The sequence below is a fragment of the Periplaneta americana genome, chromosome 4 (assembly GCF_040183065.1).
Source record: "Periplaneta americana isolate PAMFEO1 chromosome 4, P.americana_PAMFEO1_priV1, whole genome shotgun sequence".
NCBI classification, from domain to species: Eukaryota; Metazoa; Arthropoda; class Insecta; order Blattodea; family Blattidae; genus Periplaneta; species Periplaneta americana.
Window position 1 is genome coordinate 36,172,328 of NC_091120.1, and position 22,022 is coordinate 36,194,349.

Sequence of the window (22,022 nt, forward strand, 5' to 3'; positions counted from 1 at the left end):
TGTTAGAATAAAATCCACAAACGACTAGGAAAAACACAGAGATTTAACTTGAAGCAAGTAAAGAGATAGGTTTGGAAGTAAATCCCGAAAAGACAACGTATATGATTATGTCTCGTGATCAGAAGATTGTACGAAATGGAAATACCATAAAAATAGGAAATTTATTCTTCGAAGAGGTGGAAAAATTCAAATATCTTGAAGCAACAGTAACAAATATAAATGACACTCGGAAGGAAATGCAGAATAAGTATGGGAAATGCCTATTATTATTCGGTTGAGAAACTTTTGTCATCTAGTGTGCTGTCAAAAAAATCTGAAAGTTACAATTTATAAAACAGTTACAATTACCGATTGTTCTGTATGGCTGTGAAATTTGGACTCTCACTTTGAGAGAGGAATAGAGGTTAAGGATGTTTGAGAATAAGGTGCTTAGGAAAATATTTGGGTTAAAAGGGATGGAGTAACAGGAGAATGGAGAAAGTTCCACAACGCAGAACTGCACACATTGCATTTTTCACCTGATATAATTAGGAACATTAAATCCAGACGTTTGAGATGGGCAAGGCATGTAGCTCGTATGGGCGAATTCAGAAATGCATATAGAGTGTTAGCTGGGATGTCGGAGGGAAATAGACCTTTGGGGAGGCCGAGACGTAGATGGGAGGATAATATTAAAATGGATTTGAGGGAAATGGGGTATGATGATATAGAGTGGATTAATCTTGCACAGGGTAGGGATCGATGGGGGGCTTATGTGAGGGCGGCAATGAACCTTCCGATTCCTTAAGAACCATTTGTAAGTAAGTAAGTATGGAAGGGCCAATTGGCAAAGTCAGAGTAACGTTACGAAAAAGTTTAACACATACATTCTATAAGTAACTTATCTCACAAAAAAAAAATTGTTAGACAGTTGAATAACTGGCAATAACTTAAACACGATAACGAAAGGGCAATAAAACACATAGTATTCAAAATGATTACAAATATCTAGGATTTCCATATTCAACCTTCCAAAAAAACAAAAATTAAATACAATAGAACAGTGTGAGTTACACACATGCACGCACATAACATAACTTCAATACACAATTAAATTCTAAAAAACACGCCCTGTTTGACTGTACACTACCGAACACAAAAACAGAGGGAGGATCTGTGTATTGTATTGTATTGTATTGTATTGTATTGTATTGCATTTATTAACATTCTATGGTATTCATACATGCTTACAACTAGAATATGGAACAAGTCAAAAAACTTAATACTATTATAAAATCTTAATTTATAGTCACAGTCTAGATGAAATATATATACAGACGAGATTTACAACAGTGTGCGGAAAGTCGCCAAAAAGTAGTTGCAAAGTCGCTACATTTCTTATTATCAACAAAGAAAGATTAAATTTTGTCACTATGAGGTGCTAAAAAGGTCGCTAAATCCCTATTTAAGCCATATAAAAGTTAAAAAGAGTTAAAGTCGCTAAATTGGCTACACTAAACAAACCTGTACAACATGGCCCGCGCATCACATACTTCACCTGTTTATGCGATGTTGCCAAGTCCTTTTCACGTGAACTTAGATTGCATTTGAACCTAGGTAATTTGATTGCAGAAAAGTTTTATACAATAGAAGAAGTGTCTGAACTCGGTTCACTTTCCGATCTTCGATCAAAGTTGATCTTTAGTCAAAGAGTTTTAGGCCTATACAATTGGGCCTAAATGTTGTAATATTTTGCTAATTTTAGCATTGTGGTTTTGATAAGCAATTTGACGGACAACTTATTCAATTATGTTAAAAGAGCTTATAGGATCCACACATCATGTTCATCAAACTTCTGTTCTTTGTTTTCTGCATTTAAACATCATAATATGATCAGCCCTGTCTAAGTATGATGGTGTGACTAATCTAGCATTGATGTCGGCCCATGTCCATGATGGTGACAATGATGACGACGCAAGCAGCAGTGATGGTAGTGATTGTGATGGTTAACAATAATGATAATAATAATAATAATAATAATAAATTTATTTATTTATTTTACTTATATTTAATGTACTGTACAATACCCAGTGGCCAACTGCAGTTCAGCACAAAGACAATATAACAAAACCAATAGCAACGATATAAATTACAATAAAAGACGTTTGACAATAAAGTCATTTGACCTCTTGTACGCCAATATTTTTCAAAGATATTATGGTCAGCCACTGAAACACAGATTTTGAGGTGTAACGAACCCATTTCTTGGTTTGAGTTGCACAATGGGCAGTTAGGGGACTGATATATTCCAATTCTATGCAGGTGTTTGGCCAAACAATCATGGCCTGTTGCCAATCTAAACGCAGGTACAGACGATTTTCGTGGTCAATCGGGAATTAACTATGGATTATGATGCAGAGAGTTCCATTTTTTCCTTGAGATTGTGTTACCAAATTTTGTTTGCTGAAGTCTAAGTATGTAGATTTAATAAATCTTTTCACAGAGTAATATGTAGATTTAGTAACAGGTCTGTAAGTAGCAGTGCTGCCCTTCTTTGCTAAAGCATCCGCATTCTCGTTTCCCAGGATTCAACAATGGGATGGTATCCATTGGAATGCAATTCTTTTATTGAGTGATATTAATTGAGAGAGCATTTTAGTTATTTCTGCTGTTTGAGATGAAGGTGTGTGTTTAGAAACGATTGATAGAATAGCTGCTTTGGAGTCTGACAATATAACTGCATTCTTAAATTTATTGAGATTGTAATATTTATGAACGTATCATCATGGCGATATCGGTGACGACGTGATAAGTAACTAAGGCTGCGACGACGAAGATGGTTTACAGCATAAGCATGCTGGAGTCAAGAGCTGCACGCAGCGATCAAGTAGAAGACTCGAAATAGGTCACGTGTGACATGAATGACATTTCATTACTCATAGGGACGGCAGTCGAGTGTGAGATTAAACCCACTTACTACATTGGGACGCGTGGCGGCGGACATCCCACGATCTAACACGCATTCATCTGCAGTCCATTGTGTGGTTGGCAACCGCGGCTATTCGAACTACATCGTGCGTGCCGGGCGCAACTGATGAGGCTCTTGGACCAGCCGCCCAATATCCGAAACCGTTATTTATTATCCCTCATATTCGTAAATCTTGTACTGATTCACGTAAGAATTATAGGCTACAAGTACTTTTTAGGACAGAATGCTGTAATTGCGCTTTGCAAATAAATAAATAAATAAATAAATAAATAAATAAATAAATAAATAAATAAATAAATAAATAAATAAATAAATAAATACAGAAGCAAGTAAATAAATAAATAAATAAATAACTAAATAAGTAAATAAATAAATAAATAAATAAGTAATTAAATAAATAAGTAAATAAATAAATAAATAAATAAGAAAGTAAATACATAAATAAGTAGTAAGTAAATAAATAAGTAGTAAGTAAATAAATAAGTAAATAAATAAATAAGTAAATAAATAAATAAGTGAATAAATAAATAAGTAAATAAATAAATAAATAAATAAATAAATAAATAAATAAATAAGTAAATAAATAAATAAATAAATAAATAAGTAAGTAAATAAGTAAATAAATAAGTAAATAACTAAATAAGTAAATAAATAAATAAGTAAATAAATAAATAAGTAAATAAATAAATAAGTAAATAAGTAAATAAATAAGTAAGTAAATAAGTAAATAAATAAGTAAATAAATAAATAAATAAATAAGTAAATAAATAAATAAGTAAATAAATAAATAAGTAAATAAATAAGTAAATAAATAAATAAGTAAATAAATAAATAAGTAAATAAACAAGTAAGTAAATAAATAAGTAAATAAATGAATAAATAAAACTGTTATAGCGCAGGTTCGATCCCTAAGATAGTGGCGGTGGTGGTGGTCATCGTCATCATCATCATCATCATCATCATCATCATCATCATCATCATTTATTACATGGATTAAGCTGAAAGCCTATTCCGGTTTCAAAATGGTTTAATGTACCAAGCTTTCATTTAAAAACTTCCCAGTCTAATTAACTATTTATTGCAATTAAACTTAATTTAAACAAAAAATACGTGAATTTGGATATTGAGGGGGAAGTTTATTGAATTTATGTTTCACCGCTAACTCCAACTCCCTTTTGAAATTTCAAATGACACCCGTACATTATTACACTTAAATCTTAAAGAACATTCAATTGTTTATACATCTTATTCATTTATTTCACATCTTTTGTTTTCCATCGTCGCCTGGCAACCTGAATTGTTGTCATTATCAGTTGGTTGTAGAATGAAAACACAGTTTATTTTGGATGATTTTCTAAATTTAATTGATTAAATTTACTCAATTAAATGTTATGTGCTCCATTGTTTATAGACTAATACATCATATTTCTACATAGCATTATTATAATATCAATATCATAAGTACTTAAATAACGTAAATCCAAAGACATTTTTTTTAAATTCCTTACTTCATTTACTCTGGATACTATTGTAATAAAACAAAACGACGAATAAAAGCTGCTTAACGCGATTTTAATTATCTGTGCCAGAATCCAAAATATAAGTGAAGAGACAAACTAGAGCAAAGAAGAAACTGAAAAAATATCATTTCTTGCAATGAAGATTTGTTAAGAAAAATTATAAACGTTTGAGACGAAAAAGGCATGTAGCACTTGTGGGTGAATCCAGAAATGCATATAGAGTGATATTTGGAAGACCTGAGGTAAAAAGACCTTTGGGGAGACAGAGACGTAGGTGAAGAAGATAATATTAAAATGGATTTGAGGGAGGTGGGATGTGATACTAGGGTCTGTATTAATCTTGCTCAGAATAGGAACCGATGGCGGGCTTATGTGAGGGCAGCAATTAACGTCTGAGTTCACTAAAAATCATTTAAGTAAGGAAGTATTATTATCATTATTATTATTATTATTATTATTATTATATCTTATTTTATTACAATATTATTATTATTATTATTATTATTATTATTATTATTATTATTATTATTATTATTATTATTATTATTATTATTATTATTATTGGAGAATATTCAAAGAAAATTTATTTCCTTGTGTTCTTATAGATTTTTACCAAATTCCGATTATACTGTAACTATGAGACTAATTGCAAATATTTTAATTGCGGTAGTTTGTTTACCAGACGTCAGGATCTTGATTATTTATTTTTTTGTAAAGTCATTAAGGGTGATATTGATTGTGAATCTTTCATAAGCAATATCAGTCTTCATATTCCTGCTAAGGGTTTAAGATTTCATAAAATGTTTTATAATAGGAATTCTAAATCTCTGTCTCCGGTCTGCAGATGTATTAAATATGCTAATTTGCATGGATTGAATTTGGATCCATTTAATGTGTAGTATATCTTTTGAGTTTTTATGTCAGTATTATTAATAATGCCATTTGTTAAGATATGTATCATACTATTCTTGCCAATTCATATCTTTACAATATTACTTATATTATTCCAGTCTTCATTTATTTGATTTCATTAATACATTTGTAATTCACTCTATTCAATTGCCATTATTTTTAATTATCTCACTGAACTAATCTTAATAATTATTATTTGTGCTATTTATTTTGTTGCATTTGGTCAATTGATTAATGTAGAGTATTATATTGTTTGTATTTCATCTCATTCCCATTTCTATCATTCATTCTCATCATCATTTGTTGTTTTGTTTGTATCTTGTGCTAAACTGTAATTGGCCTTGTGCTGTTGTTTCGCACATTAATATTCTAAATAAATAAATAAATAAATAAATAATAATAATAATAATAATAATTATTATTATTATTATTACTATTATTATTATTATTATTATTATTATTATTATTATTATTATTATTATTATTATTATTATATTGTATTGCATATATTTGTAATACTATTTATATTATTCCATTCTTTCATTTGCAATTATCATCTCATTTAACTGCCATTATTTTAATAATTATTCCATTGTACTTTTATTGTAATTTATATCATTGCTATTGTTTTTGTTTTTTGTCTTTGTGCTGAACTGTAATTGGCCACTGACTATTTTACAGCACATTAAATATAAGTAAAATAAATAAATAATAATAACAATAATAATAATAATAATAATAATAATAATAATAATAATAATAATAATTATTATTATTATTATTAACCATCTTAGAAATTCACTCTAAGTAAACGGACTTAAACCGTCACTGACTACATGGTAACTTCTTTCTTTAGACATGTATCCTGATAGCGCTGTATTTTCACAATTGTCTCATGATAATTTCTTCCTATTATCTAACGTTATTTTAAACATATTAACTTTCTATGTTCATTACTTTAATTTTACTACACAACTTGTAAATTAATAGTTCATAATATTTTACTGTTTAATTCAAAAGTAACTCTGTAGCTTGTAAGTTCATTCATATGTATGTATGTAACATACATTTTAGAAGAGAAGGCCTTACAGCCTTAATTTTGCCAGCTATAATAATAATAATAATAATAATAATAATAATAATAATAATAATAATAATAATAATAATAATAATTATTATTATTATTATTTATTTATTTATTGATATTTATGTGCTGGACAACAGCCATTGGCCAATGAAAGTCCAGCACAGTGATACAATTAATACATTAAAATGAACAACTATGGTACACATTAAATACTTGAGTTAACAACAAAATAAAGAACATAGATTACAATAATTAATTTACAAGAATTAAAACTATAAATTATTAGGGAAAGGAGTTGATTCTTACTACCAATTTGTGTATAAGGATTATGTAAATAATATTAGCAAAGACATTGCCATGTTCTAATACTTCTATACATTGAATGGATCGAAATCGCCTACATGTAAGTTAGCATGTTTAATACATCTGGAGACCGGCGAGGAAGATTTAGAATTTCTAATATAGAAGAGTTTGTGATGTCTCATGTTCTTCATAGGAATACGAAAGCTGACACTGTTTAAGAAAGATTGACAATTAATGTCACCTTTAAGGACCTTACATAAGAATAAGTAATCGAGATCATGACGTCTGGCATACAGGCTTCGACATTTAAAGTGCTCGCATTTTTGATCATAGTTATACTCGGAGTTATTAGGCAGAAATCTGTACGAACATAATGAAATAAATTTCCTTTGAATATTTTCCAGTTTTGCCGAATCAGAACTAGTAATAGAGTTCCAAATTACAGTTGCATATTCGAGTTTCGATCTCACTAATGTATAATAATAATAATAATAATAATAATAATAATAATAATAATAATAATAATAATCATCATTATCATTATCATTATTATTATTATTATTATTATTATTATTATTATTATTATTATTATTATTATTATTATTATTATTATTATTATAAAGTGAGGTTTACGATTTATGTGTGTTATTTTGAGAGTCAATTGGATTTAAATAATTTCTGGGTGACCCAGATTTTTTTCACGGGAGTAAATGTAGTACATGGATTGTCTAATATCATGCCCCTTACTAAGAAAAGCAGAATAGAAATATTTACCACTCCTTGAAATATTACCGCTCTACAGTCAATTTGAGTAGGATGAATGGCCTAAAGGCAAGGCAACCACTTGGCCACCGACATCGATTCCACGATTTCATCTGCAAATGTATATAATTTTATTCGTTTCGTTTACAAGAAGTTTCGAACTGAGTAATGTTTCATTTCGCGCCTTTCGTCTGTAAATCACTTCACATCAATATACTTGAGCGTCAAAAGAGACCTTGCTCGCACCTGGCACGATGTAATACATTTCTTGTTGCGGTTAGTGGAGTCTGCGAGAGCAGCATCACGACGGAAGCTGAGTCATCACAAACCCAAATTGCGTGAAACTGTACAGATCCATATCCTATGGGTGCTCGAAATTTCAATTCAGATCGATTGTGCACCCGCAGGTAAGTGTGTATGTTTGCCGTAGCCTAGATGCGGTCATGTTTGCGGTTAACGGACACACAATGGAAAATCAGAGCGATATTGCTCCAAATACGGCTTGTAGTAATCAAATAATTTGGCACAAATACGGCAATTCTTACAAAGAAGTCGTCTCTGTGGCAGACATCGTTTGCTGAAATAGCTACATTAGTTGGCACGTGCACATAACAGAACAAGAAGGTTTAGGATGTTTCATTTGAAACAGTTATAAATGTAAACGTGTGTATAAAATATAGGCCTACTTCTATTATATTACCATTGAATTCCTCGCTTAAGAGATGACAAAACCTAAGACCATTTAACGGCATCACGACAAGGAGAAAAAAATTCAGTGTTAAACGAATTTTGACGACTGTATAATATGGATGAGTGGCAAAATATGGGCGAGTTTAGAAACTTAAATTAAGTTTATGTTGCATAACCCTTCAATGCAGGCGAAAGAGTTAAGAAATCTTAGATTATATTACAATTATAGTGAAGAACAATATTCAATAAAATCGGATGAGATAAGATATACTGATCTACCCTTGGGAGAACAATTTGCAATTTTAATCCCGTTTTTTAAAACTCTTTTTTTTTCTCCGATTACTTGACACAAAATTAAGGATTTTTTTACATAAAAATAAACTCCTCAAATACTTTCAGGGGCCAGGGGGCAATTTTTTAAAGCGAAAGCTGAAATTAACTGAAATTTGTTTGTTTTAGTCCATATCCACAGTTTTTATATTAGAACAACATTTCTTTCACTGTCTTACTCCTAAAAGAACACAGAATAAGCTGTGAAAACAATTCTTCCCTATCTTATTCCATTAAGGAAAATTGTCATTTTATTTTTTCAAAGTTTCAAACATAAAAATACAAATTTAAGGTCTTGGAATTTTAAATTAATTTTCTTACGTAGTAGGACACTGTTTGTAGTTTGGCACTTAACTACATCAATCAGTTTCATTTTGGCGCAAGAATTATGAAAATTTCTCCATTTTAAGTGTGATAACATTAGAGTCATCTACATATTTAGGATATGAAAAATTGAAAAGCAAAGATACAGCTTCTTGGCTGTATGAAAAATACTACAAACTCTACCGCCAAACTCGAATTGTTATTATACGATTTATAAATTGACAGGATGTGACGGATTGACACTTGCAAATTGCACTTCCGGTTTAAAAGAAGATTGTGAACCTTATATGCCTCTTAATAAAATTATTCACTGTAAATCATAATTTCAGTGTATCATTTATCATTTCGCATTGCTGTTTGTAGCCATTTCTCACACATTCATTATTCAAAAAAGTTAATCCAGTAGTATTTAGTAGACCAATATTGCCGGGTGGAAGCGCAAAGATTACATTTTCTAAGGAAAAATCAAAATGCATTATTTTCTTACTGATTAAATAAGAAGTCTATACGATTATGTAGTCTGTCGATCACTTCAGCAAGATCTCTTAGCAGTAAAAGAATGATAATTCTGCCTTCTACATTGCAAGACAGTTCACGAAACATGCAACAGTTATACCAAGATGCTATGTCTATTGTTCGAAAGCATGGCAAACTTGATATTTTCTTAACTCTCACCTGCAATCCGCAATGAACCGAAATAACTACTGCTTTATTCCCACATAAAAAGCCCGCTGATCGTCCAGACATTGTTACTTGCGTTTTCGCATTGAAACTCAAAGAACTGGAGATGAATATATTCAAGAAAAGTTATTGGGCATAAAATATAATTAAGAGGGAAGCATTTTAAAATAGATAGGCTATTTTGACAAGACTACAATTCATTGAGTTATTACGTTGCTTTCAATTTTACATTATCCGTGGAGTGTGTTTCATTATTATGAAACTTTAAAAATGTATGGTATTCTTTTCGGAAAATAAGTCGGAAAAATTTTATTTGAACTTTCAATGAACTTAGTTTGCAGCTTTTGCCACTAGTCGCAATGCTATTGATAATATTCAAAACAGTCAGAAAAGTTAAATATTCGGTTCTAATACAGCACTGAAGATTGGCAATATTCAATACAGGCGTGAGAACTAAGAAATCTTCGACTATATTACAATACTGATTGCAATATTATTCGGTACAGACGGGAGAGTTAAGAAATATTCGGTTATATTACAATACTGATGATTGGAAATATTTAGTACAGATGGAAGAGTTAAGATATCTTCGGCTATATTACCCTAGTGATGATTACTAGGTAACAATATTCAATAGAGGCTGGGGAGTTAAAAAATCTTCTGCTATATCACAATACTGTTGACTAGGAATATTCAATAAAAGTGGAAGAGTTAAGAAATCTTCGTCTATATTAATATACTAATAATTAACTATATTCAATACAGACAGGAGAGTTAAGAAATCTTCGGCTATATTAAAATAATGTTGACTAGCAATATTCAATACAAGTGGGAGAATTAAGAAATCTTCATCTATATTAATATACTAATAATTAACTATATTCAATACAGACAGGAGAGTTAAGAAATCTTCGGCTATATTAAAATAAAGTTGACTAGCAATATTCAATTCAAGTGGTAGAGTTAAGAGATCTTCGGCTATATTAAAATAATGTTGACTAGCAATATTCAATTCAAATGGTAGAGTTAAGAAATCTTCGGCTATATTAAAATAATATTGACTAGCAATATTCAATTCAAATGGTAGAGTTAAGAAATCTTCGGCTATATTAAAATAATGTTGACTAGCAATATTCAAATATTCAATACAAGTGGGAGAGTTAAGAAATCTTCATCTATATTAAAATACTAGTAATTATCTGTATTCAATATGGGCAGGAGAGTTAAGAAATCTTAGGCTATATTAAAATAATAAGGACTAGCAGTATTCAATTCAAATGGTAGAGTTAAGAGATCTTCGGCTATATTAAAATAATGTTGACTAGCAATAATCAATTCAAATGGTAGAGTTAAGAAATCTTCGGCTATATTAAAATAATATTGACTAGAAATATTCAATTCAAGTGGTAGAGTTAAGAAATCTTCGGCTATATTAAAATAATGTTGACTAGCAATATTCAATTCAAATGGTAGAGTTAAGAAATCTTCGGCTATATTAAAATAATATTGACTAGCAATATTCAATACAAGTGGGAGAGTTAAGAAATCTTCGACTTTTTACAATACTGATGATTGACAATACTCAGTACACGATGGAGAGTTAAGATATCTTCGACTATATTACAATATTGATGATCGTGCAAAAAAGATGTGAGAGTTAAAATATTTCTGCTATAAAAACGAGAGCAAAATTGCTTCCAACATATCCAAATAATGTCACCAGAAAGATTCCCCAAAGTAATAATGAACAACGAACTTACGGAAGACGAGATCTTGGAAGGCGAGGTCAAGATGGAGAAAGCTTTCAGACGGAACGGGCTGATAAGTTCAATCCCTGAAGTTATGATGAACTCAGCAGCTTGAAGTTTTCTTGTTGAAATCCATATTTCGGAGTCTGTAACATAATTAAAATTACCATTGTTTTACAAAATTTTAAAATTGTCTATGGTCATATTATTTTAAGTGTTAAAGTATTCATTATTGTGCTCAGCAGTTGTTGAAATTTGAATAATTTGATATATGTACCTCTAGGGCAGGGGTTCGTAACCTTTTTTGGCCAAGACCCAAAGTTAACTGGGCGATAAACTTCCGCGACCCATAGGCCTATTTTGAAGTTAAACAGTGCTATTGTAATAAAAACAAGTAAATAAGTGTAGCAATTATTTATTAATAAAGAGTTGTAATATTTGAAAAACTGAACTGAGCACTGTTGCAGGTCTTCACGTCATTGGTGAAGTCTGTCTCAAAATAAAATGTACCATATCAAAGACTTCGTTGCAAATAAAAAATGCGTTGTAAAGAGACTTTCTGGATGACATGAAATTTATTTTTCAAATCCAAAATTTTGCGACACACTCCATGGAGCTGCTTGACACACCGGTAGACTACCACATTATTTCAGAAATACCACTTGCTTCTCGGGTAACTTGGCAACCATATTAGATACTTTGATGAAGTATTTCTGGAAGTAGGTTTGAACAAATTATTATTTTTAGTGGTCCAAAATATTAAATTCCAACATGAAAACCAGACATAAGTAAACAGATAGCGACAAAGCGATCTATAATTTATAATTCAACTGGCTTTACTTAACAACAAGGACACATGGGAAAACTGTGCACGGTGAACTTTTTCCATGTTTTTATGTCTCCTGTTCACCGATGAAGTGGGTCTCGCATGTTACGAAATACCCGTATACATAATATTTAGATATTATTAATAAGGAATAGGGAATTGATAGGCCTTTATCTGCAAACTTCACATTGATAGTAAAAGTGATTAGCTTCTTTTGTTTCATTAAAGAAAATTTCAACTATTTTTTTTGTCTTCTTACATGGGTGGATTAATTTGGTCACTTGAATCAGTGTACTAACCGAGGATTTTTATTATGGTTTTTGAAAACCCGTGTATTTAAATTAATGTAAAGTCTGCGCTTGGTGGATTGCACAGAGTTTCTCTATACGTGGCCTTATACTGTTTGGTCAGTACGGCAAAAACTAGAAATTCAGATGAGTTTTTTTTAGAAGCATGTCAGAGTGCATATATGTGATTTTTAAAGTATTCGTACGTCATTGTCTAATACGGAAAAAAAACAGAATTACGAAGTATTATGTAATAAATATGTCTTCATTATAAAACAGTAATAACTCAACAATAGTAACAACGGCCTACTGATATACCCAAAGATCATGACCACAGATGTTAAAGCGTGTATAAATAAACAACAAAAATACACGATACAAACATTTCTTGCTTCAAACATATCTTCTCATACTGTGAGGCCACTCTCATGTATACAGTTAATTCCGTTCAATTCGAACAATCTGTTACGTGGCGCCATACAGTCTCCTAGAACTTCTAGCCAGACGAGAAACTAGTACGAAAATTTCAACACACAGGTCATTTGTTGAACTGCAATATCTGAACTTCTGTTTGGGACCTGCTTTTCCAAGTGAACAGGAAGAGCTGGAGCTATTTCTGTAATAGAACTTTTCCTATCTCTACTGTGCAGCAAATTACATCGTATAAACAGCGCTATGCTGCCTCAGTCAATAGGAAAACAGATCTCAGAGCGGCTGGGATTTGTTTCAACTCTCTAAAGACACTGTGTGTGATAGGACTGCAGAACATAATGTTGGTTAGTACTGTCTCTTCAATAAGATACTGCTCCATTCTCTCGCGTTCATTTATACATAGTGCACACAAAAAGTTAGCGACAAGCATTATGATGAATCGGCTTATATATCGTCGGTTTCTTGGTAAAAGTGACCAAGTCCAAAATGCAAAATTGTTGGAAAAAGGCATTTAAAGGTTTAATGATCCATCCAAAGATAACTGTACTTCTTTAGATGTTAGTAAAAAGTTATTTTGAATGTAAATATGCTATATTATTAGTTTTTAATATAAAATTATGTCCTAAATTTTCATAATGCTTGGAAGCCTTGGAATGTGACTTGGTCACTTTTACCAAGAAACCGACGATATGGACTATCGTTTGAACTGAAATTTCTCTTTGAGAATGGAACTACCTATTTTCAATAACGTATAACAGTGCAGAAGATGGACGGGGTCGTTGAACGACTTGATAAAACAATAATGTGTATTATCAATGCTCTTTCGAGCGCATTTTACTTATTATTAATAACGTATGGGATTGTTAGAAAGGTTATTGCACGAATAAGAGAGTGAAGGAAATGCAATTCAAGGGACGAAAACACTAAAAATTTCTTAAATATATATTTTTTGTTTGTTTTATAAAATTATATAAAAAATTAGAGGACTAATTTGAAACTCATTGTTCATATCCACCAACATTAAAAATCATTTCTATTCTAATGACAGCTAGAAAGTTCGTGTCTTAATTCCGATGTTGAATTTGGGCTGTAACGCAACCGAATGCATAGCAGCACGAGACATAAACATTTAAAGAAGAATAATCCGGGAAAAAAATAAACGTGTTGCACACTCTTGTTTGCATAATTATTTAATAACAGATGAGTTTACTTTTTTTTTTTAATCATGCATAATATTTTTTTAGTAGGTTATTTTACGACGCTTTATCAACATCTTAGGTTATTTAGCGTCTGAATGAGATGAAGGTGATAATGCCGGTGAAATGAGTCCGGGGTCCAACACCGAACGTTACCCAGCATTTGCTCATATTGGGTTGAGGGAAAACCCCGGAGAAAACCTCAACCAAGTAACTTGCTCCGACCGGAAATCGAACCCGGGCCACCTGGTTTCGCGACCAGACGCGCTATCCGTTACTCCACAGGTGTGGACTGCATAATATTAACACTACGTAGCCTAAATAATACAATAATAACAGAATAATACAATAATAACAGAACAGCTTCAGATCCTAAAATATTAATATAAATTAATAATATTCTTCAATCTATTCACTACTCTACACAGCTGCACAGAATGCGTTATGTGAACATATTGTGTATCGTCTGTAGCGAGCAATAGCAGGGCAAGGCGCAGGTGACATCTATATCCTCAATGTACTTAACTGAAATCAACTGTTTTGATACGAACTTCCTACTTATGATTATGATAATAAATTATTGAAGGGATTTTAATTTTGTACTTTAAATGTGCAGAAATTTAATCAGAATAAATATAACTTCCTTTAACACACAGTAAATAAGTAAATTTATTTATTTATTTATTCTGGTGGAATTAAGGCCATCAAACAAATGAATTTTACAATGTGACATTTGTTCAAATCAAATTTCTGCACATTTAAAGGACAAAACTAAAGTTATTTGAATCATTTACTATCATAAAACATTGCTCTCTTAAATTGACTGATCTAATTCAATCAATGGCTTTCCCAAAACATGCTATGAAATATTTCATATAGAACAATTTTTATCTCGAAAAGGAAGCAAAAGCGAGGAAAATTATATTAAACTTTTTTGTTTGAAATATCTAAAACAATAACCCTCTGAAATTGATGACATTTATTACGATTCATTTTGTATTTTCAACTTTTTTATTCCCAGAACTACATTTTTATATATAATAAGATACACTTTGCATTGGAAATGTTCATGCCAGAGAAATGAAAATTTACACATAGTGCTTTAAGGTTATTGTAGAGTATTCCCAGAAATAATTATAATTTTAGCGTTAATATATAGAGAGTTAAGTAGAATTTTGCGGAAAATTAAAGTAAATTTCATTTTAATTTTTCTTACAAGGGGAACACTTCTTATGGTTTCTCTCTTTCAGTTAAATAATTTTTTCACAGTGATATTATAAAGCGTCTTTCTCCTCTCTGAGGAAATAACTGACAGTTCTCTTATGGTTAGTCTGTCCAGAATGTAGGCTACCAACTGTAACGACGGAGTGCAAATGGAAGCATTTGTGTAGAAAACAAACTCTCAGCATTCCAGCCACAACTTTGTGCATCTGCTCTCTATGCAGAGGAAAACTAAGTTACGCTCCACTCTCTGGATTTGGTTGCTTTGCGGGCTGCTAGTTCAATTTTCAGTACGTACATTTCCCCAGACTGTCCAACTAAACATCGTCAGTATGAAATTATCTGTGTTATTGAAATAAGTTTTCATACATTTCCGTTACTGGACAGTAATTCAGTTTAGAACCAATTTTTCTATATTAAACCTTCTCTCGTAACGTTAAGAATATTAAGCATATGTAATCAGTACAGACTTAACTCAGTAAAATCCTGTAAGTTGTTCATTCACGTTTGTGGCGAGTGTGCCACTCAAAATTGAAGATCTCGGGTGTAAAAATGGTAACCAATATGTACAATATCGACAAATTGCGCATATTTTACTTTTTATGCAAACAGAGTTCTCATATTTTTTGCACTACAATTCAACTATCTGTTAACATATTCACATAAATTCTCCAATAAAATAAATGATAATGTGTCGTATAGATTATTTACAACCATAAAACTGAAAATCTCAATTTTGAGAATCATTACTATTTACTCCCGAGGCCTTCAATTGCCCTCTTTAATTAGTTATTGTTAATATACATATATTTGTGAAAAGCATGTAATTAACAGAAATTACAGGTAAACGAATGTACTTAATTATGGGGATATTCATAGCGAATTTTTTGGTAGGGTACTTCCTAACAGTCCTAACACTTTGTTCTTAACTTCTATGATCAAATGTCTAGCTTTCATTAATCAGGTAATCTTGTCGTACTTTAATTTTTATTGTAATTGTAATTGTAAATTTAATATTAATTGTAATTTTATTCTTCATATTATAGTTGTAATCTCCTGGTAGAGGGGCAGAGAAGGCCTGATGGCCTTATCTCTACCAGGTTAAACAAATAAATACTAATACTAATACTTAAATATAACTTAAAGAAAGGACAATTTTCCGAAGACATTTTGAGCAAAAAATGTCATATAAACATTTATCCTATTCTCAATATTTCCAGCTACACTAATTTGAAATTGTTTGTAAAATACCACTGTTCTTGAGTTTTAAGGGTAAAAGAGTATTACAAATAAAGAACGAACTATTCAGGAGTGTCACTTCTTTAATTAGTATTCTGAAGCTAAAAAAATGTTTTTTTTTTTCGATTTTTAACTGCAAAATTACATTTTCTTATGCATTTATCACAACAATTGTTACAAATCACGTCACTCTTGTAAATTCTTCAAGACCGTACATTAGGATGCATAATTAAATTGTAAAGAATCAAGTTCCTAAAGTCGTATGATTTGTAACAATTTTTGTGATAAGTACATAAGAATGATGTAATTTTTAGTTAAAAATTGAAAAACAAAACTTGTACAAAGCAATTAACAAGATATGTTTAGCTTCAGAACACTAGCCAATTAAAGAAATGACACTTCTGAATAGTTCATTCTCTATTTTTAATATGCTTTTACCCTTAAAACTAAAGAAAAAATATTTTACTAACAATTATTTCATATTAGTGTAATTCTAAAAATATTGAGATTAGGACAAATGTTTACATGACATTTTTTGCTCAGAATGTCTTCGGAAATAAGCTCGGTAAGGAACGGTAAATCCTCTTGAATCACCCTGTATATCAAGAAGCAATTCCTCACCAAGGAAAAATCCCTTGTCAGAGTCAGGATCAAAGCCGAATTCTCCTGACTAGAAGTCAGCGTTATGTGTTAGGTGTTTGTTCACTTGATTTGTGATTGTCCCGCGATGTCTCCCCGGTGGTCCTGTGTCGTGCCAATTTCACAACTAAGCAAGTCTACATTGTGAATATGGCTGTTGTTATTAATTTTATTGCGCTCTTCAATAAGTATAGGCCTACTGTTAATATATATGTATTAAAATCATAAAAGAAATACAAAGTTCATGTACATAAATGCAATTCAATGTCCTCATTTTTCACATTTTTATGATATCACTGTGAAAAATTTATTTAACTGAAAGAGGGAAACCAGAAGTGTCCCCCTTGTTCCAGATCTGGAAGCCAGCTGATCACCAGACCACGGACGCAGTCATGATGTTAAGGTGATAACGTTGAAACTACATAATCTATTTACATAAAAGTTCTACATTGTTTTCTGCAGCCTGTGTTATACAAGCAGACCTATAGGTTTATAAATGGCACACATAATAAAAGGAAAAATATACAGGGTGTTAAAAAGTATCCAATATCTTAGAAGGTGCTAGTATGCATCAAAACAAGAAAGAAATGTTGAATAAACATGGGTGCCACAACACACACTTTCTGAGATCTGAACACTTGTTCGTAGGAGGTGCTCAATGTGACGTCCATCCATGGCAGTTCCTCTGCCCTTCGACGTAAGGGATCATGCACTCTTCGAAATTGACCTGGTTGTTCTTGATAACCAAACGTCTAGGGGATTTAGATTTTGGAGAACGAGCAGGACAATGTGTGGGACTTTCCCAATCAACCCAGCGGTCCTGAAATGTCAGCGTCAGTTGTTCACGCTCATTGCGGAAAAAATGTGCTGGTGTGCCATCATGCATGAACCGCATCTGTAGTCTTTGCTGACATGGCACATACTGCAGCAAGGTAGACAATATGTTATTAAGAAAGTCCTGATAACGAGCCCCAGTTAATCTCTATGGTAGCACGTATGGCCCTTAATCTATCGCCAAGAACGCCTGCCCATACAATGATTGAGAATCGGTGCTGATGCCTTATTTCTTCAGCCCAAACATGGTGATTACGAAAATTCACAACACCAACTCTGTTGAACCCCGCTCATATCCGCAACCAAACTTTTGTTTTCAGTATTCCTTGCGACGTATCATTATTCCATGCCAGGGATGTCAACTACGGTATGATTATCTGGTAGTCTGCTATATTGTAGGGCAGAAAAATGCATTGCCATGAATGGACGTCGCATTGAGCACCTCCTATGAACAAGTGTTCAGATCTCAGAAAGTATGTGTTGTATAACCCATGTTTATTAGACATTTTTTCCTTGTTTTGATGCATACTATCACCTCCCAAAATATTGGATATTTTTTTAACACACTGTATATGCATTGAAGAAAATGGCAAACATTGTTAATCAAAGTTTAATATTTTTTCTGTTTCACTAAGGTCGAAATATTTAACTAAAATTTGCTTTAGAATTTACAATATACATTACTTAATAACTTAAAAAATACAAGGTATATGAATGAAGAAGTACGTTTAGTAAAGTAGGAAACCAGGTTATCAGTTAGGGCCTTTCTTTTGCACTTGGTAAGGAACTAATTAGTTGTCTTTTATACCGCTGAATTCAGAATGATTTATCGTATAACCATGGATATTTTTATTCCACTCTGAACACTAAAACCCTATAAATATTGAACTAAACTTTTGTACTGAAATTCTTCATTCGCACAAGCATCACCACTCTCTCTCCTTAAGCTGCAGTTAATATTGTTATGCAATTATGTGTGATAAAGCTTTTTATGTTGTCGTAAGTTTGTTTTAATTTTCACGCTGATTTGTGTTGTAGATTATGAAGATCCAGAGATCAAGTGCCATGTATTTTGCTGCCTTGCTACCATCAAGCAGAGTGGGATAATTATTATTAGTACCTTTGTCTCTTCAACACGCCGTCACAGCAATTACGGAACACAAACGTTTGTGCGATGGTCATACTTAGATACCGTTAGTTCATGGGAGCATACGTAATTTTATTTTTATTTTATTGGGTTATTTTACGACGCTGTATCAACATCTAGGTTATTTAGCGTCTGAATGATATGAAGGTGATAATGCCGGTGAAATGAGTCGGGGTCCAGCACCGAAAGTTACCCAGCATTTGCTCGTATTGGGTTGAGGGAAAACCCCGGAAAAAACCTCAACCAGGTAACTTGCCCCGACCAGGATTCGAACCCGAGCATACGTAATATGGTACAATTTTGAACAATATTTATTTTAATCGTAGGAAAAATAATTATGTAACAAAGAATTCACCACTTAACATGTAAATTATGTTACAAATTAAAGTAATAGCTACAGACAAAATCTTGGTTCTACTCTAATGTTACGTTCTCCCGAATGAAAGGACATGCTTTAGCTTTACGTCCATATGAGAGTATTTTATACGCATTCACAATTAGGTCTATATACAATGAAGGACATAGGTCTAATAGTTGAGTGACTCGAGTATTTTTTAAGTCGAAAAACGTCATGCTTCGAGCCGAAAGTTTTTTGATTCATATGATGACGAGATATTCGCTTCGCTTTTCTGTTTGAATATTATATAGTCTGATCTGTTTGGGAAGACATAAAATAAATTGACTATAAAATTTATAACCGCTGTAGAATTAATTTCAGTTCCAATGTGATACAGAAGCACGAGAGTTTTATTTCACCATTGTTTTTTTTATTTTATTGGGTTATTTTACTGACGTTGTAACAACATCTAGGTTATTTAGCGTCTGAATGATATTAAGGTGATAATGCCGGTGAAATGAGTCCGGGGTCCAGCACCGAAAGTTACCCAGCATTTGCTCGTATTAGGTTGAGGGAAAACCCCGGAAAAAACCTTAACCAGGTAACTTGTCCCGACCGGGATTCGAATCCGGGCCACCTGGTTTCGCGGCCAGACGCGCTGACCGTTACTCCACAGGTGTGGACTTCACCATTGTTACCGCATAAGAAAGAAAAGAAGAGTTTATTAATATGCAACAGTTTAGCTGCTTATGATCATGGGAAATGGAGGTACAAATTCGAAGTGTGAACTTCAAAGACATCAATATATAGCCTATGAACGTATTTGCTGATTTATCAGTCTTGATGGACAAAAATGATGACGAATGGGCAAAGTGCAAGTCACCAGCATTCATAAAGTGATCAAAACAGAACTTTGCAGCGCACCATGAGCACTGGATGTAGAAAGAACCTCCACAAATGTTCCAAAAGGTAACTCCTGGTAGTGAAAAGCGTACTGCTTCAGTCAGTACTTCAAACCATTCAATGGGATCATTAATGTATCCTGATTTATAAAATGCATATCGAATCATGTCTTTGAATCGCGGTGATCGAAATTGATTGTAAAGAAATGAATGCAGAGTGAGAATGGTTTTGAATGAAAATGGTTGCCCTCGATTACATAATCCGATATAGTCCTCCAATATGTTTTGTATTGTCTGAGAAAGAATACGTCCAACAGTTGAATCATGCCGAAAGTTTCTTTTGGAATTTGTCGGACTTCTACAGACTTCCCAGCCGAAGCTCAATCAGAGGATAGGAACCGACGTATAGCTCCGAAATTGTGTGTATGTATGTATGTATGTATGTATGTATGTATGTATGTATGTATGTATGTATGTATGTATGTATGTATGTATGTATGTATGTATGTATGTATGTATGTATGTATGTATGTATGTATGTGTATGTATGTATATACTTTTATATAGACCCTATATACAGGCCTATACATATATATACAGGCCTATACATATATATATATATATATACAGGCCTATACATATATATATATATACAGGCCTATACATATATATATATACAGGCCTATACATATATATATATATATATATATATATATATATATATATATATATACAGGCCTATACATATATATACACAGGCCTATACATATATATATATATATATATATATATATATATATATATATATACAGGCCTATACATATATATATACAGGCCTATACATATATATACAGGCCTATACATATATGTATATATATATACAGGCCTATACATAGGACATTCGAAAAGTAATGGCAACATAGTTACTGTTTCACACTAAATTTATTTAAATTACGTTTGGCATTACACACTTCAAATATAGTCCCCTACCATGTCAACAATACTTTGCCAAATCCTTGGGAGATCGCGGACTCCATCTGCAGCATCATTTCTGAATGTCCCTCTCACTGATTGATCTAAAGCTCTTTGGTTGTCAGCTCTTGATTCAAAGTGAATGCTTCTCTTCCTCCCATTTTGTGATTGGACGTCTCTCCCATAAGCTTCTTTTAGTATCTTAAAGCTCTGAGTTGCATTTTTTCCTCTTGCAACTTGGAATTTTTTGGAGCACCTACTGTGCATTTGTTAGGGCTGTATTATGTGTTACAAATCAGAAACAGTCACAATATTTACAAAATAGGCCTATGGTTACTTCGAGATTTTCAATATTGAACATTTATGAAATAAGTGTTACGTACTACAAGTTTTTAATGGCCACCGCTAAAGGCATTGATTTACAGCATTATCGTCATTACTTATAGAATGCCCTAGTATTTTGAATCCAAATATATGCCTACTTCTGTATAACTTCTCCTTTTCCAAGTCTTTCACTCCTCTACACTTACCTACCTTGCCTCCCGTTTCATTTACCTGTCATCATATCATAAACTCTTCACACGCACGCAAAATAGCCTCATACTAGCCATACCAACACATAAGACATCATCGTATTCATCATCATACATAATTTCGCTAATGCG

At 32.0% G+C, this 22,022-nt stretch overlaps 1 long non-coding RNA gene across 1 annotated transcript in view; it reads right to left on the minus strand.

Moving 5' to 3' along the window:
• LOC138697711 (uncharacterized) overlaps positions 1-22,022 on the minus strand; it is a 542,983-nt gene that overhangs the window by 288,255 nt on the left and 232,706 nt on the right. The window contains exon 3 of the long non-coding RNA XR_011331599.1: positions 11,338-11,471. This is a non-coding gene — a long non-coding RNA (uncharacterized lncRNA). The remainder of the gene's footprint in view (positions 1-11,337; positions 11,472-22,022) is intronic.